Here is a 17,896-nt window from a genome sequence, read left to right on the forward strand (position 1 = left end):
TAATATTTAATCAACAATTTTAAGTGTTATCTTAACATTGAGAAGTAATCATACATTGGTGAGTGAGTTTAATTAGACAATAACTTAGTCTGAGTCTCTGAGGGAACGAACTAGAAAGTATTCTATATTACTTGCGAACGCGTATACTTGCGTGAATATTAGTGCATGTTTTCGCCCTAACAAGTTTTTGGCGCCGCTGCCGGGGACTCGGCGTATTTGTTTAGTTTATGTACTTACCATCATTGGTCATTAGGACTCAGTGATTAGGACGTAGTAGTTAATTACTCTTTTCGGTTGTGTTTCAGGTACTTTAGCAAGCGTTTATGCAAACTCGTTCTCGTGCTCGCAAGAGGACCTTAGATACAGCTGAGGAGAAAGACTAAGTTCTTGATACTCCGGAGAAGTTAGATTTTGAGGATTCGGATTCAGGAACTGAGCAGAAAGAACCAGTAAACATGGGAGATCGTATTGTTCAAGCTGATTCAGCTCTTATGGATTTTTCTCGGCCTAAAATTGATGATATTCAGTCAAGCATCCTTCATCCGGCTATTCAAGCTAACACCTTTGAAATCAAGCCGGACACTATTCAGATGGTGCAGAATTCTGTTTCTTTTGGAGGAGCGGCAACTGAAGACCCCAACATGCACATAAGGAATTTTGTCGAGATCTGCAGCACTTTTAAGTATAATGGCGTGACTGATGAGGCTATCAAGTTGAGGCTTTTCCCATTCTCACTGAGGGATAAGGCTAAAGACTGGTTACATTCTGAACCAGCTGGGTCCATCACTACGTGGCAAGATCTTGCGCAAAAGTTTCTGGTGAAGTTTTATCCAATGGCAAAGACTGCTGCTATGAGTGCTCTTACTCAGTTTGCGCAGCAACCTACAGAATCTATGTGCGAGGCTTGGGAACGCTACAAGGAAATGTTGAGAAAATGTCCACATCATGGAATGCCGGATTGGATGGTAATCACTGGTTTTTATAATGGTTTGGGGGCCCAATCTCGGCCCATGCTCGATGCAGCAGCTGGAGGAGCCTTATGGGCTAAAAGCTATACTGAGGCGTATAATCATATAGAGACAATGGCTGCAAATGAGCATCAAAACCCAACTCTAAGGATGATGTCAGGCAAGGTCGCAGGTATTCTGGAAGTTGATGCAGCCACCGCTATTGCAGCCCAGCTCCAAGCGCTATCAATGAAGGTTGATTCTTTGGCTACGTATGGAGTTAATCAAATAGCTATGGTTTGTGAGCTTTGTGCAGGTTCTCATGCTACGGATCAGTGTTCTCTTGTCAACGAATCTGTTCAGTATGTGAATAATTATCAGCGACAACAGCAGCCTGTGCCAGCAACCTATCATCCTAACAACAGAAATCATCCAAATTTCAGCTGGGGAAATAATCAGAATGCTATTCAGCCACCATATCAGCAAGGAGTGAGTAAACAGTTTAACCCACCTGGATTCCAGCAACCACAGCAGTATGCTACAAGGCAATCATATCCTCAACAGGGAAGTGCAGTTGCACCTACTAGTGCTGATTTTGAGGAACTTAAGTTGTTGTGCAAGAGTCAGGCGGTTTCTATCAAGACCTTGGAAAATCAAATCGGTCAATTAGCCAATGCAGTGCTCAATCGTCAACCTGGCACTCTTCCCAGTGACACGAAATACCAGGCAGGAAGGAAACTAAAGAGTAAGTCAAGGCTATTATCTTAAGGTCTTGAAAAGTAGCTGATGCTGAAAAGGCAAAAGAAGTCGAAGCTGAAGTTAGAGATGAAGAATCTAAGCAAAAGGAGAAAGTGGCGGAACCAAAGAAGACTACTGTTGAACACACTCTGCCTGAGGCTAATACAGGGGAGAAACAGCTCTATTCTCCACCACCTTTTCCTAAGAGATTGCAGCAACAAAAGCTGGATAGACAGTTCGGGAAGTTTCTGGAGGTGTTCAAAAAACTTCACATCAATATACCTTTCGCTGAGGCGCTGGAACAAATGCCTAGTTATGCGAAGTTTATGAAGACTATTCTTTCAAGGAAGGTGAAACTGGATGACCTTGAAACCGTTGCTCTCATGGAAGAATGCAGCGCGGTTCTGCAACAAAAGTTACCACCAAAACTGAAAGATCCAGGAAGCTTCACCATTCCTTGCACCATTGGCAATCTAACTTTTGACAAGTGCCTTTGTGATTTGGGAGCAAGCATTAATCTGATGCCCTTGTCGATCTTTAAAAAGCTGGATCTGCCTGATCCAAAACCCACATACATGTCGCTATAATTGGCGGACCGTTCCATTACTTACCCAAGGGGCATAGTTGAGGATGTGCTCGTCAAGGTGGATAAACTCTTCTTTCCTGTAGATTTTGTTATTCTGGATTTTGAGGAAGATAAGAAGATTCCCATAATCTTGGGGAGGCCTTTCTTGGCTACTGGCCGTACTTTGATAGATGTGCAAAAAGGGGAACTTACTATGCGGGTCCAAGATCAGGATGTGACCTTCAATGTATTCAAGGCAATGAAATTCCCTACAGAAGATGAGGAGTGCTTAAAAGTGGATGTGATTGATTCTGCAGTTACTTCGGAACTCGAGCACATGCTAATGTCTGATGCATTGGAAAAGGCCTTAGTGGGGGATTTTGACAGCGATGATGAAGATAGCAACGAGCAATTACAATATCTGAACGCTTCTCCATGGAAGCGAAAGCTCGACATACCATTTGAATCTCTTGGTACTTCTGACCTTAAGAATGCTGAAGGGAAGCTCAAACCATCAATAGAGGAAGCACCTACCTTGGAGCTCAAACCATTACCTGAACACTTGAGGTATGCTTTTTTAGGTGATTCATCTACGTTACCTGTTATTATTTCAGCTGACCTTTCAGGTAGTGAGGAAGACAAGCTCTTAAGGATTTTGAGAGAATTCAAATCGGCTATAGGATGGACCATAGCAGACATCAAGGGGATAAGTCCTTCATATTGTATGCATAAAATTCTGTTAGAGGAAGGTAGTAAGCCAACTGTGGAATAGCAGCAAAGACTGAACCCGATCATGAAGGAGGTGGTGAAGAAAGAAATTCTGAAATGGCTAGATGCAGGCATCATTTATCCTATTTCTGACAGCTCGTGGGTGAGCCCCGTGCAATGTGTACCTAAGAAAGGAGGTATCACTGTGGTCGCAAATGAAAAGAATGAGCTCATCCCTACTCGAACAGTTACAGGATGGAGAGTATGCATGGATTATAGAAAATTGAACAAAGCCACAAGGAAGGATCACTTCCCTCTCCCATTCATTGATCAAATGCTTGACAGATTGGCGGGACATGAGTATTTTTGTCTTCTGGATGGTTATTCCGGGTATAATCAGATTTGTATTGCACCAGAGGATCAGGAAAAGACTACCTTCACTTGTCCATTTGGCACATTTGCTTTTCGTAGAGTTTCGTTTGGGTTATGTGGCGCCCCGGCCACCTTTCAGAGATGTATGATGGCTATATTCTCTGACATGATTGGAAATAATGTCGAAGTATTCATGGATGACTTCTCCGTCTTTGGACACTCATATGATGAATGTTTGAATAATCTGCGCGCCGTACTCAAAAGATGCGTGGAAAATAATTTGGTGCTTAACTGGGAGAAATGTTATTTTATGGTGCGTGAAGGCATTATCCTTGGGCATAAGGTCTCTAGCAAAGGTCTGGAGGTGGACAAGGCCAAGGTGGGAGTCATTGAAAATCTTCCCCCACCTAATTCGGTGAAAGGAATCCGTAGTTTTCTCGGTCATGCGGGTTTTTATCGGCGATTCATCAAGGACTTTTCAAATATATCTAAGCCGTTGTGCAATTTACTTGAGAAAGATGTGTCTTTCAAATTTGATGATGAATGTTTGGCAGCATTCGAGACTCTCAAGAAGAGTTTGATCACTGCACCAGTTATTACAGCACCAGATTGGACAGAACCGTTTGAGATGATGTGTGATGCGAGTGATTATGCGGTAGGTGCAGTTCTGGGACAGCGCACGAAAAATCTCTTCCATGTGGTCTACTATGCGAGTAAGACTTTAAATGGGGCCCAATTGAACTACACCACTACTGAGAAGGAGCTTTTGGCTATAGTCTTTGGCTTTGAGAAATTTTGATCTTATCTGCTTGGTACGAAAGTGACAGTATTCACTGATCATGCAGCTATTCGCTATCTGGTTTCTAAGAAGGATTCGAAGCGGAGACTCATTCGTTGGGTGCTTTTACTTCAAGAATTTGAGTTAGAGATCAAAGATAGAAAAGGTACTGAGAATCAAGTAGCTGACCATCTCTCTAGGTTGGAGAATCCCGATTCTACTTCACAAGATAGGACGTTAATCAATGAATCTTTTCCGGATGAGCAGTTGTTTGCAATTCAGGAGGAAGAACCATGGTTTGCAGATATTGTAAACTATCTTGTCAGCAATATAATGCCGCTTAATTTGACATCTGCTCAAAAGAAGAAGTTTCTGCATGAGGTGAAGTGGTATATGTGGGATGAACCATATTTGTTTAGACAGGGAGCTGATCAGATCATCAGGAGATGTATCCCGTTCTGTGAGACGGAGGGGATATTACGAGACTGCCATTCCACGGTTTATGGTGGACATTATGGAGGTGAGAAGACGGCAGCTCGTATTCTGCAAGCAGGTTTTTTCTGGCCTACTTTGTTCAAGGATGCTCATCAGTTTGTTTTAAGGTATGATCGTTGCCAAAGAGTGGGAAATTTGTCAAGGAAGGATGAGATGCCATTAAATGTGATGCTTGAAGTCGAGGTCTTTGATGTATGGGGAATCGATTTCATGGGGCCTTTTATCTCGTCTTGCAATAATCAGTACATCTTGCTGGCAGTCGATTATGTCTCAAAATGGGTCGAAGTTAAAGCTTTACCGACAAATGATGCAAAGGCAGTGCTAAATTTTCTTCATAAGCAAATTTTCACAAGGTTTGGAACGCCTCGGGTAATCATAAGTGATGAAGGATCGCATTTTTGCAACCGTAAGTTCACTTCTATGATGCAGCGTTATAATGTAAATCATCGAGTAGCTACTGCCTATCATCCGCAAACAAATGGTCAAGCGGAAGTGTCTAACAGAGAGATAAAGCGCATTCTAGAGAAGGTTGTTTGTCCGTCAAGGAAGGATTGGTCTTTAAAGCTCGATGAAGCTGTTTGGGCTTATAGAACAGCATACAAAACTCCACTTGGGATGTCACCGTTTCAGTTGGTGTACGGTAAGGGATGTCATCTACCGGCGGAGCTTGAGCATAAGGCCTACTGGGCATTGAAGAAATTGAACCTGGATTTAGATGCAGCTAGTAAGAAAAGAATGCTTCAGCTTAATGAACTTGATGAATTTCGACTTCAAGCGTACGAGAATAACAAAATGTATAAGGAAAAGGTGAAGAGGTGGCACGATAGGAAGCTACATCCTAAGTTATTTGTGCCAGGGCAACAAGTTTTGTTATTCAACTCTCGGCTCCGACTTTTTCCTGGGAAGTTGAAATCAAGGTGGTCTGGACCTTTTATTGTCAAAACTGTGTTTCCACATGGAGTGGTGGAAATTTTAGAGAATGATTCGGACCAAGCATTCAAGGTTAACGGTCAGCGGTTGAAGCACTACTATGGGGACATGGCAAACCGAGAGGTGGTTAGTGCCATTTTGTTGACTACTTGAGAAAGGTACGGAACGTCAAGCTAATGACGAAAAAGAAGCGCTGCGTGGGAGGCAACCCATGAATTGTTGTTACAGGAACCCTTAGAAGTTAATAACCTATCCAAAAACACAAAAAAATCAGAAAACAGGGGCTGAAAAAAAAAAATTCCAGAGACCCTCTGCGCGCCCGCGCAGCTATGCTGAGCGGCCGCGCAGCTTGCTGCGCGCCCGCGCAGAAATGCTGAGCGGCCGCGCAGGGGTCGAGTTCCAGAATTTTTTTTACAGTTCAGAAAAAAAAAAACAAAAACAAAAACACAAAAACCCATCACAGCCCATAAACCCACGAATTCTTTTCCCATTACCCCATGATTTTATCCCTCAACCCCACTCCTAATCTAATTTAACCTACTCCACACCCTATATATACATACACCTATCCTACATATCTCCCACAAACTTCCTACATTTAAACCCTCTTATAAACATCAAAAATCAGTTCTTACACACTTTTATTCATAAATCAATGGCACCCAAGAGAGCACGCACTATTGACAGCAGCAGCACAGTTCCTACTGCTGATTCATCAAGGGGTACTGCTGCAAGGCCTCGGTTAACTAACAGAGCTGCGGAGGAGGAGTACACTAGGCTGTTGGGGAAGCCGATTCTGAAGAAGAGGGGGTTTTTACAATCAGGGAGGGATGGTGAGTTATTGCCCATGATTGCAGAGAAGGGGTGGATAGCTTTTTGTGAGTCACCCGAAGCAGTACCGATGAGCGTTGTTCGCGAGTTCTACGCGAACGCAAAGGCTGAAAAGAATGGGTTTTCTGTAGTTCGTGGGCTGACGGTTGATTATCATCCTGCGGCGATTCGCCGTGTGATTGGACAGCGAGAGAGGAAGCCCGAGGAGGAGAACTGGAATGAAAAGACTGCTGAGGATTTTGACTTGGATTTGATTTGTGCGACTCTCTGTCGACCGGGCACAGTTTGGAACCGCAGTCCAGCCAATAATGAGTATCGTCACTTTCCGGCGATCGCCATGAACAGGTATGCCCGTGCATGGAATGCATTTATATGTGCTAATATTTTGCCTTCTTCACATGCACACGAGGTCACAGTTGAGAGAGCACAGTTGTTGTGGGGAATTCTGAATGAGGAATACTATGTGGACCTTGGTGAGTTTATCTACCAAGGAATTCTGAAGTTTTTGAGGGGAGCAAAGCATATGAACATCTCTTATGCATCCACGGTTATGAAGCTATGCCGAGCAGTAGGAGTGAACTGGCCGGCTCATGAGCAGTTGCAGTTGCCAGCAGCTCCGATAGATTCTGGCACTCTGAATGGGATGCAGGAGTGGACCGGTGGTGATCCTGAGGAGCATGGGCTGGGTTATCGTCTTCCAGGAGGGCGTCCAGCACGAGGTGCTACTATGGCTAGGCCAGGGCGTGGTGAGGCTGGTTCTTCGAGAGCTCAGGAGGGTGCTGGGATGGGTGATGCCCAGTATAGGAGGCTTTCACGGCGGATGGATGCCATGTATGAGACGCAGAGCAGGTTTGCTCAGGAGCTCACCCTTGCGTTAGGGACTGCTTTTCGAGGCCTTGGAGCTGATATCCAGTGGCCAGTTTTTGGTGAGGACTCTGCATACCCGCCGCCTGATACTCCACCCACTGAGGGTGATGATGATGATGACTCCGAGTAGGTATACCCTGTGTTCCTTTCTACTACCTTCACTGGGGACAGTGAAGATTTTAAGCTTGGGGGTGGTAGTTAAGGAATATTTTGTGTGTGTCATATAGCTGCATATTCATGATAGTTAGTTCATATAGTTGCATAATTTTTGCCATATAGTTTTTTTATATAGCTTTATTTGTTTGTCATATCATATAGCTCATGCATATACCATGATCCCTTTTGCAATAATTTATCGACTGAATTGTGATATTGATGCGAGTGTAGTGATAGCATTAAAGTGATATTAAGTTGTGTAGGTTGATATGCATGCTAGAAGCACTTGTATTTTCACTAAGTCTTAGAGAATGCTTAAGGGCTAGATTGTTGTTATGATCTGATTATTTTCGAGGATAATCTATTTATTATGCTTAGAATTTGATAATAGGTTCTTAGTGGTAAAGGCATGAAAAAGAAAAAAAAATGGATTAAAAATGGAATTTGTTGCTAGTTGTGGCTAGGCATCAAATGGCTAGTAGCCGGCTCGCATGTTATGCGAGTAGTCTAGGGTTGAGCAAGATGGAGCGAAACGCACTTGCTCAGAGAAAAAAAAATAAAAAAAAATAAAAAAAAAATAAAAAAAAAAATTTTGCATAATTCATCAAGAGTGGGCTCTTTGGTATTCGAGTTATTAAGTACTTAGGGGACTTTGTGCCTAGTGACCTAAGGCTTTTAGAGTCTGGGATCCGCTAACCTAACGCTCGTTACATGGATACCATTGTATAAGTCTTTTATGGACCTCACTCATTGCACGGTCAAATAAGCATTTGAGTTGTAAATAAAAAGCACAATTTCGTAGTAAGCTCCAGAGTTCTTGTAGTGTTGTATATCACTTTGTGCCTAGAATTTTTATTCTTTGTATAATCGTAGGATTGCCTTTGCACACACCACGTTTCTGGCTGTATGTCCGTTTGCATGAGTTTATTGATCTTTAGTGTCTAACTGCATTCGTTGAGACATGACAATTTGGTTGGTTAATTGTAGTAAGGGGGATCGTTGCATTTTCATATAGATTGCATTCATGCATATTTTTATTTGTTTTGAGTCTGTGACGCTTGAGGACAAGCATCGATTTAAGTTTGGGGGTGTGATAAGTGGCATTTTATACCACTTAGAACGTCTTAAAATGGCTTAAATTGGTGTCTTGAAATCAAGTATTTTGTGTATTTGATGCGTTTTTCTAGTGTTTATGCATTTCAGGGTATGAGTTGCATTTCGGAGGAGGAATCATCAAGAATAAGCCTTGGCATGTGTTCACCATTGCGAGAGGAAAAGAACGGGCAGATTACGGCGAAGAAACGGAGCAAACCTGGATTTTTTCCAGTAGGGTCCTGCGCGCCCGCGCAGCAATGCTGAGCGGCCGCGCAGCAGCCTTGCGCGCCCGCGCAGAAATGCTGAGCGGCCGCGCAGGGTCGGGGAAAAAGCTGAATTATTTTAGACTTCTACTTCTGTTTGGCTTCCAACTTCTATGTAATCTGAGTTTTATGGGACTATTATATAAGTAGATTTAAGACGTTTTCATAGAGAATATGAAGGGGATTATGTTTTAGATTGTGTTTTGCGCAAGAAGCGAAGGAGATAAGGAAGAAGACCGATTTAGCACACCGCAACGAAGAGGAAGCATATATTCTTGTGATTCTTGTTTCGTTGTAACGTTGGATGCTAGTTTTCTTGCTTTGACTTATTTACTCTTGTGACGTACTCTGTTTTAATATAATTAGTTTAGTTATTATTTTCTTGTGTTGTTTATCATGATTTCATATGAACCCATGATGGCGATAAGTTCTATTATGGGCTAATCGTGATCATGGGGTTGCAACGGATTTATTATGAAATTCTTTAGTTAATTGTTTAATACTTTAGTGTGTGATGATTGCATGATATCTAGTATTGGTTGTGCGTATTCGTCTTATGTGCGTCGCGAACATATAAGATAGGGTGTTAATCTCTTGTGAAGCGACGGTGGATCTTGAGATTTAGAACTTGCCATGCTAGCATAGGTTCATGTACGTTGTGCATGATTAGTGGGTAACTCTAACAATTTTATTTGCCCTATGTAATCAAAAGGAATAACTTGTGCTTAAATCGTTATGTTGTCAATTTCTGTAGACATATAGGAACTCAACATAATTGATGACTATTCAACTTCTATCTTAATTGTGGATGTTTGGTAGAATGGTATTAGTACAATGAAAGTTGGCTTTTATCAGTTCCGTGTTATTCGATTAATATTATCATTGTCACATGCTAAAGGTAATAACAATGGCTATAGAAGGAAGTAATAATGAAGTTGTGATCTCATGAGTGTTTTATTATTGATAAATTAAAGTGTTAGTTAAGTGGTTAATTAAGTAGTTAATTATAATTAATATTTAATCAATAATTTTAAGTGTTATCTTAACATTGAGAAGTAATCATACATTGGTGAGTGAGTTTAATTAGACAATAACTTAGTCTGAGTCTCTGAGGGAACGAACTAGAAAGTATTTTATATTACTTGCGAACGCGTATACTTGCGTGAATATTAGTGCATGTTTTCGCCCTAACATTAATCAAGAATAAACCCTTGAGTTTTGGGGGTGAAATTTCTTCGGCAACTTCAATCCCTGATTTCGATCGATTTAGTAAACCAAATCGGACACTCGAGTAGTCAAATTGAAGCTCGATTCACGGCCGATCTTTCGGTATAACTATTTCGATTTAAGGTTGAGTTATTTGTAAAATTGAAGTTTATATAGTTCGATTTGATTCTTGAACTTTCTGGATTATTGACTGATTGTTAGTTGATTTTGATGATTCCATTAGATTCACGACCTTGTTTATAGTCGATTCATGTATAAATTTAAGTTGTTTGTTTGCCGATTGATCGAATCGAGTTTAGGGGGTTAAGTGTTCTTATTTTTGCTTGTTCTAGATTATCCGTGATATGGTTGTTTGTTTTGATTTTGGGAAGTGATTGCAGGTTTTACAAGCTTTATTTTTATGTATAAAACTGTGAATTTGATGTTAAATTTGCCAAACTTGAAGTCCAGCCGGAGCACCGCCGCGGTTGTTCGGTTTTTTGGCCGGATCGAGTGAATCCTTGATCGATTGTTGCTGTTGAATGGGTAACTGAGATGCAGGGGTTGTTTTGTATTGATTTGAAGAAAGAAACGAGAAGAATGAGTGTTAAAATGGGGGGGTTGCTGGCGCCGGGAATTCGCCGGACTCCGGCAAAGTCGCCGGTTTCTGGGGAAAACCCAGATTTCGGTCGACCTTCAACCGGAGTTCTTGGCAACCCGGTTGAAGCCCCAACCCGACCCGTTTTATTTTTCTAAAATACGGATTCAATCCACTCAAACCTAACCCCCTTTCCCCTAAACTGTTTTCCAGATTTTCCTTTATTTTAATTCAAAATTTTAATTTCATTTTTTTTTAAAATCATTTCTTTTATTTACAAAAATCATTTAGGTATTATTTTAAATTCTAAAAATTATTTTCTGAATTATGTTAAATTCCTAAAATTATTTTCTTTTATTATTTTCAAAAATCTAATTTGATTTAATTATTTATAATTTATTTTAGTTAATTATTTATAAATTCAATTAATTGATTAAAAATCATTTAAGCAGTTAATTTTATTTATAAATAATTAAATAAATGTAAATTATTTATAATTACTTCAAATAATTCCTAAAAATTATTTTTAGACTTTTAAAAATTATATTTTGATATTTAAAAGTCAATTAATATTATTATTAATTGATTTAATTCTATTTATTTCTTATTTTATTCATAATAATTAAACCGTTCGTCCGTTTAATACGAAACAAACGCGTACAGACTCAGAAAAATATTGCGCTTTTAATAAAAATACTTTTAAGTCCTAATTTATTTTGTATTGCAATGACATTTGATTTGTATATCAGTTTGAGTCGGTATCTGATCAGTAACTATTATTATTAACCTGATTTTCATTCTGAGCACACTAAAGCGTATCTTTTAATGATCTGACTTATGTGTTACATAAAATATGTGATTATATGTTATACAAATGCCATGATTATGTGTTACATGATATGCATGCTATCTGTCTACAGTTTTAGAATAACATGCTTAGTTAAAAACGACCGGGTAGATGTCAAGACGTATAGTTACGTCGATTAAGTTTGGTTCTGTCAATTAAGATAGTCCTTTTGTTTATAGAATCGAGTAGCAAGGAGTGCGGTCAAGTGTTAGACGGAGATAGTAGCCAACAGCTCTAAGCAGAGTTATAGTAAGAAGTTATCGAGCATACCAGGCAAGTACCCTAACTTCACTTATCATTCAAGTGATGTTTATTTCGAATCTTATTATGCAAGTATTTATATCTTCACTTATCAATCAAGCGACATTGACTCTGAATTTATTCTTTCAATTTATCTATTATTCTAAGTTCAGAATAGTTAAATATTTTTATATTTCGCTATAAATTATTCTATACAATGAAGCTTTGAATTGAGATTAGCGAAAAACTAATTGTTCTGGTTATTTCGCCATTGGTTATTGAGATAACTCCAGACCATGAGAAATGGGGAGTTATGTAATTAAGGATGTCATTTGATTCGACTCCTTTGACGGAAAATTGTTTTTATGGGTTGGATGGTTTCGTAAGAGGCCGTGGCGGCGGTCCAGTGTGAGCTATGTGTTATACAGGATATAACACCTTGTCAGGCCGACATGTGCCTTGGGTACCTTTTTGTTTAGTTGGATGTGCTTTGGCATACCGGTGTTGCTCCGCGGCTGATCTCCAGCGGCAACGCACCGTCGTTCGAGGATTCCAATCCCAAAATAAAATATATTGCAAATGTTGTTTATTATCAAATATATATCAGTTTATGATACTGTTCAGGTATTGTGGTTTGGTTTTGTTCATCAGATATATTGTCATTGTTGTTCTAAATCATAAGTTATCTACTACTTGCTGATCATTTCTTTCACTCATACTTGTTTCAAATCCTGATTCTTTCAGCTAGGCCAGGGCAAGCTTAAGTTCCAGGTCAGGCCAGAGGTTGTGTGCTAGTAGATAGTTTGGTGTGTTTTCCAGATAGACAGTTTGGGACGCTTAACTAGTCTAGAAGTTTGTAATAAAATTTTGAATAATTTGTAAAACTAATTAGACTTATGGTTTGTAATAACAGTTGGTTTGTATTAGTGCATGTTCCATACTATAACCTGTGATCGATCCAGTTGCATGTAAGGGGTCATATTTATTATGTTATTCCGCTGTGATTATTTTATTATGGTTTATTGGCTAGTGACCCCCAAATCTAGACCCCAGGTTTGGAGGGCGTCCATATATGGTTCGCTTGAATCCGATGTACGGTTTAGGAGAAACGACCGTTTTAAGTAACGGTGTTTCACGAACGAACCATTACCCCTCGCCTTACTTTGAAACCTTGGTTAAGGCCCTTAAATGACTAATTGGAGTATGAAACAATTATGTAAAGTGGATTAGGAGTTGGTAGAGTACTCGCGAAAGAATCGCCTTAAAATTCTTAATGGTTAATTTATTAAAAATGGTGGAGCCGAGGGTACTCGAGCGACTTAACTGAATCGTTAAGCGCAAAAGTGAACGTTAGAGTTTAATTGGTTAAAGTCTAGATTCTTAAGCGACTTTGGTTTAATTCCAACTTATATGTTGTTCATAGGTTACCAGACTCGCCCCAGGCCTTTTACCACCCCCAGTCGCTCAGGCAAGTTTTCTACCCGTTATACTGTTGTTATGATGTATATATGTATACGCATTATCTTGTGATAAGTGCATGGTAATTATTAGCAAAGTCTTGATCGGAGCATGTGATATGATATTTATATGCATGCCTGTTTCGAAATCTTGATATATAATTATTGATTCAAATGCTTATAAGTTGCATAATACCTATGCTAGAGATAAGCAGAAGATGCGTATACCCTTAGTATAGGGGACCCAAAGGTGAACATTTTCTAAACCGGGAGTCGATGTTCCCGAGTATAATATATATATATAGATAGATAGATATAGTTTTCAAAACTATTAATCGAATAAGGTTTATTCGTTAACTTTATTTTATTTAATGAATATTATTTTGAATATTCATTCGAGGACTTATGACTCTGTTTATTTTATTTAATGAATATTATTTTGAATATTCATTCGAGAACTTACGATTTCGCTTATTTTATTAAATAATATTCTTTATTTTATTAAAGAATAATGTTTCGATAATTGCCAAGTATTCGGAAAATAATTGATACTATCAAATCATTCTTACTTTAAATATTTTCCACAGATTATTTTCAAACTTTATCAAAACTATTTTTGGAAGGTTAGAGCGGATCCCAAAACTCGTTTTCAAATTTAAGATCTTCCTTTCGAAGGGGATTTAAATACTCGCTCAAAAATCTGAGGGATCCGGCTCCGTGATGTATTTTTGTATTCGCAATAAGGTTGCTGTTTTGATAAAAGAGTTTTTGATTACTTACCCAACACTCGGGAAGTAAAATTCTTGGAACAAGTTAATCCATTAACAGGCATCGCCTGGGAAATATCGGTGAGTTTTCCTTTCCAACTAGATACGACTTCTTGGTGGAACCGTATCAACAAGTTTCTACTTGGGGGAAGGGGGGATGAGCTTTACGTTTCAGAGTCATGGATTTCATCTGAACTAGGAGTGGCGTAAGTGGTCGAGTGGCACCGGCCCAGCCTTATTATATTGGCCCAAATGGCCGGGAAGTTCCGCTAAGACGGTCCATTCCTTAGGAGTCCAGGGTTCGATTGACAAGTAAATCCGACTGTTCTCCTCTACATGTAGAAAATGGTGGGGTTGCACCACTGCGACTGATCATCGTAAGTGGTCTTCCTGGAGCGGCAAACTCCCGTAATGAGTTCATCATCCAGTTAGGATAATTCTGCAACACTACCCGGAGTATTTCGATCGAAAGGCTACGGATGGGTGATTTCTGAAGCATTGGCAGGGTAAAACAGTTATAATAATGTTTCCATCAAATGAAGTATCTCGTAACTTCATTCCTTTAAATAATATTTCAAAGATTGAATCTAGTCAAGTCTTATATTGTAGTCTCATTTATATAATGAACTTTCGAAAACTTATTATACTTTGTACAGTGGTAGTTCAAGTATATTTCTAAAATAGTATAAGTATAGTGAAGTAATTAGTAACTTCATCTTCCTTTAAGCTTATATCCAGTAAGTAATTACCTTACACTTGATAAAGGTTTCCAGTAAGTCATCTATTTAGATACTTGCATTATTGTTTACACTATATATTATCTTGCGAGTTGTAATGCTCATTCTTGCTTCATTTCTTCATCACACAATAACAGTTAAGAAAGATGGCCAGACTCAAGTAGACCCAGCGCAAGAGCGTGGGAAGCATCTCGCGTCTTCCCGTTGATATCGTGGCTGTTATAGCTGCAGAGGTAGATCTATTTGTAGAACAGGCATTCTACTTTTGGAATCAATTATGTATAATTATAACTTGTGGCAGATAATGGCAATTAACTGTAAACTTATCAAGTAATCATTTTGGGTTGTAATAACTTTTAAATTATGGATTCAAGGACTTGTACTTATTTCAATTTCATCTCTGAGACTATAACGTGTTGTAGTGTGTGTTAGTGTGGGGTCACAGCATGAGGTTATTTATTATTAATTAAGTTAAGTGATATTGTGGAAAGAAAGACCATGACGACCCGGATCCCCGACCCCGGATCTGGGGGTGTTACAGAAATGGTATCAGAGCTAAGCATTATAAACCTCAGAGATGATGCGATGATATAATAATAAACTCACAAAGATAATAAGAACTCTTTCCAAGTTCATGGTCGAACTACTTAAAGTAGCGCTGACAGTTAAAACCCTTACGGGAACCCTTATAAGTATCATGATAGTAACTTAGCTCATTTAATGTGTAGGCGCCTGAGATAGAGGACCCATAGATGTTCGAGCGTAAGCATGATGAGGCACTGCTAGATGCCGAAGATCAGGAGGAGCCTTAGATGGAGGAGGAGGGCCCCTCAGAGGAGTCATAGATGGAGGTTATTGTGATTTCAGATGAGGAGGACCCGGATGAGATCCCGGTAGTTGAGGAGCATGTCGGAGCTATAGTGGAGTATACTGGTACCCCTTTACCCTCACTCCCTGTAGTCTGAGCTCCTACCCCTCCACCACTATCTTGGAGCCCCTATTATGACAGTTATCAAACCCATACTCCCGAGCCTAGGCAGACCGAGGAGGCACCCCCAGCTGTTGGATTTTTAAACGCAGCGGGGCATGGCAAAACACTTTTACACATACAAAATCCAAATAAAAGCATATAAATCGTGAATAAAAATTTGAGGGATCGAATCTAACCTTTTAAAATAGTTCGGAGACAACGATCAGAGATCCTTAGCAGTTGCTCCTCAAGTGTGAAGCACTCCACCGGTATCCACCAAGAAAACGATGTTAAGGAGGAGGAAGGAGGTGGAGAGAATTGGGTTTTCCAAACTTTTTGGGTTTTCGGGTTCGATGTGGGTTGGAATAAAATAGGGTCTATAATAGTGTATTTATAGGCAAAATTTTCAGCTGAAATTTTCCCATAAATATTATTATTATTATCCCATTTATTATTCTCATTAATAATTAAATCACCTTTTAATCATTAATCCTTTTTCTAAACACTTTAGAAATAATTCTCTCTCTTGATTTAATTTCCAAAAATTAAATCCTTTAATTAATAATATTAAGAACTTTTCTTAATTAATTTATAATCAATTAAATCTTATTTAATCAATTATTAAATTTTCCAATTAATTATTTATTTCATAAATAAATAATTATTTAGCCATTATTAATTAATTCCTCCACCATTAAATCATTCTCTTTTTATGGTGTGACCCTGTAGGTTCAATATTAAGCCGGTAGTAGAAATAAATAATAATAAAACTATTTTATCATTATTTATATAAATTCTCTAATTTATTAAATATGATTAATTAATTAATCACATTTATTCTACATCGTGAGTGATGCTTCTCAACATATCGCGACTATCCGGATAATATGAATTCACTGCTTAGAATACCAAGAACCTGTCAGTGAATAGTTACCGTACAATAAACTCATTCTACCCTACAATGTTCCGATTAAATACAAGGCATGGATCTCGTGTCAAGCCTATCTAATTCAATCACTTGCTTACCATTTACTATGCGTAGTTCTATGCAAATTAGAAACTCCTTTCTAATTTCATTCACTCTGGCCAGAGATTCCTGAACTAGCATAAGTGGATCAGCCTTGAACATTCGCTTCCTTCACTGGAAGGGGTAGATCCTTTATTGATCATACACTATCTTCGTCTACAAATTCCTATACCCAGAAGAGCCCTAATAATTATCCCTGGAGACTAAGAACTAAACCAAAGCATAGTTCAGTGTACACAAGATGACTATGATGACCTCAAGTCTAAGGATACTTGTACAACTATCACTATGTGAACAACTGCTGACACGTGAGTGAACTCCATCAGTTGTTCAGCTGTGCGAGTCATGTTCAGTGAACTTATTCTATAATAAGCACCTACATACTAGCTATAGTGTCACCACACAAATATCTATGAGAACATACATCCTTCATAATGAAGCAAGCATAGTATGTACCGATCTTTGCGGATTATTAATTACCAGTTAGTAATCCTATGACCAGGAACTATTTAAGTTTAGAGTTCTTTTTATGTCTCACTATTATGATCTCATCATAATCCATAAAAAGCTTTACTCTAAACTATGGTATATCTTATTTAAACACTTAAATAGATAAAGCCCATAATAAAAACAAAACAAGTCTTTTATTAATATCAATGAAATCAAAACAGATTACATAAAAGTTATTCCTAAATCCTTATACATGATTGGACTTAGGACATATTCCTTTCAATCTCCCACTTGTACTAAAGCCAATCACTCCGGTATCTAATACCCATCTTGTCTTTATGACGATCAAAGTGACTTTCATAAATTAGCTTTGTGAGTGGGTCTGCTATGTTGTTATGTGTGTCAACTCTAATTCAATACAATACAAGAAATGTTACTGCGCTCCCACTAACCCTTTTGTAGACGCATGGTTCATCTACGTTTTTTTTGATAAAATCAAACTCTTTGATTGTCTCATCAAAATGAATGTTCCATCTTTCGAGAAGCTTGCTTTAAACCACATATGGTTCGCAGCAGCTTACACACTAGGTTTTCATTTCCCTTGGAAAGAAAACCATCTGGCTATTTGCCAGATCATATAGTCGTAGTAAGCAGCATTTGCAAGCTAAATCCGAACTGATTTTAACAGAGCTACAGGTAAAAGGTTTCATCAAAGTCAATCCATTGCCTTTGTTTGAATCCTTTTCCCAAAAGCCTGGCCTTAAAGGTTGTTCAGTCAGAACAAGTGTTTCCACTCGATTTGTAGTACTTTGTGCTTCTTGAACTTCATCAAGTTCAATTTTGCTCCCACTG

At 38.9% G+C, this 17,896-nt stretch overlaps 1 non-coding gene across 1 annotated transcript; it reads right to left on the bottom strand.

Annotated features, from left to right (window-relative positions):
- Nucleotides 1-845: 845 nt before the first annotated feature.
- Nucleotides 846-952, bottom strand: LOC141680496 (small nucleolar RNA R71). The gene has a single exon (XR_012558346.1). It is a non-coding gene; the product is annotated as a small nucleolar RNA R71 (small nucleolar RNA).
- Between the last annotated feature and the right edge of the window lie 16,944 nt (nucleotides 953-17,896).

The sequence above is a fragment of the Apium graveolens genome, chromosome 1 (genome assembly GCF_009905375.1).
Source record: "Apium graveolens cultivar Ventura chromosome 1, ASM990537v1, whole genome shotgun sequence".
NCBI lineage: Eukaryota > Viridiplantae > Streptophyta > Magnoliopsida > Apiales > Apiaceae > Apium > Apium graveolens.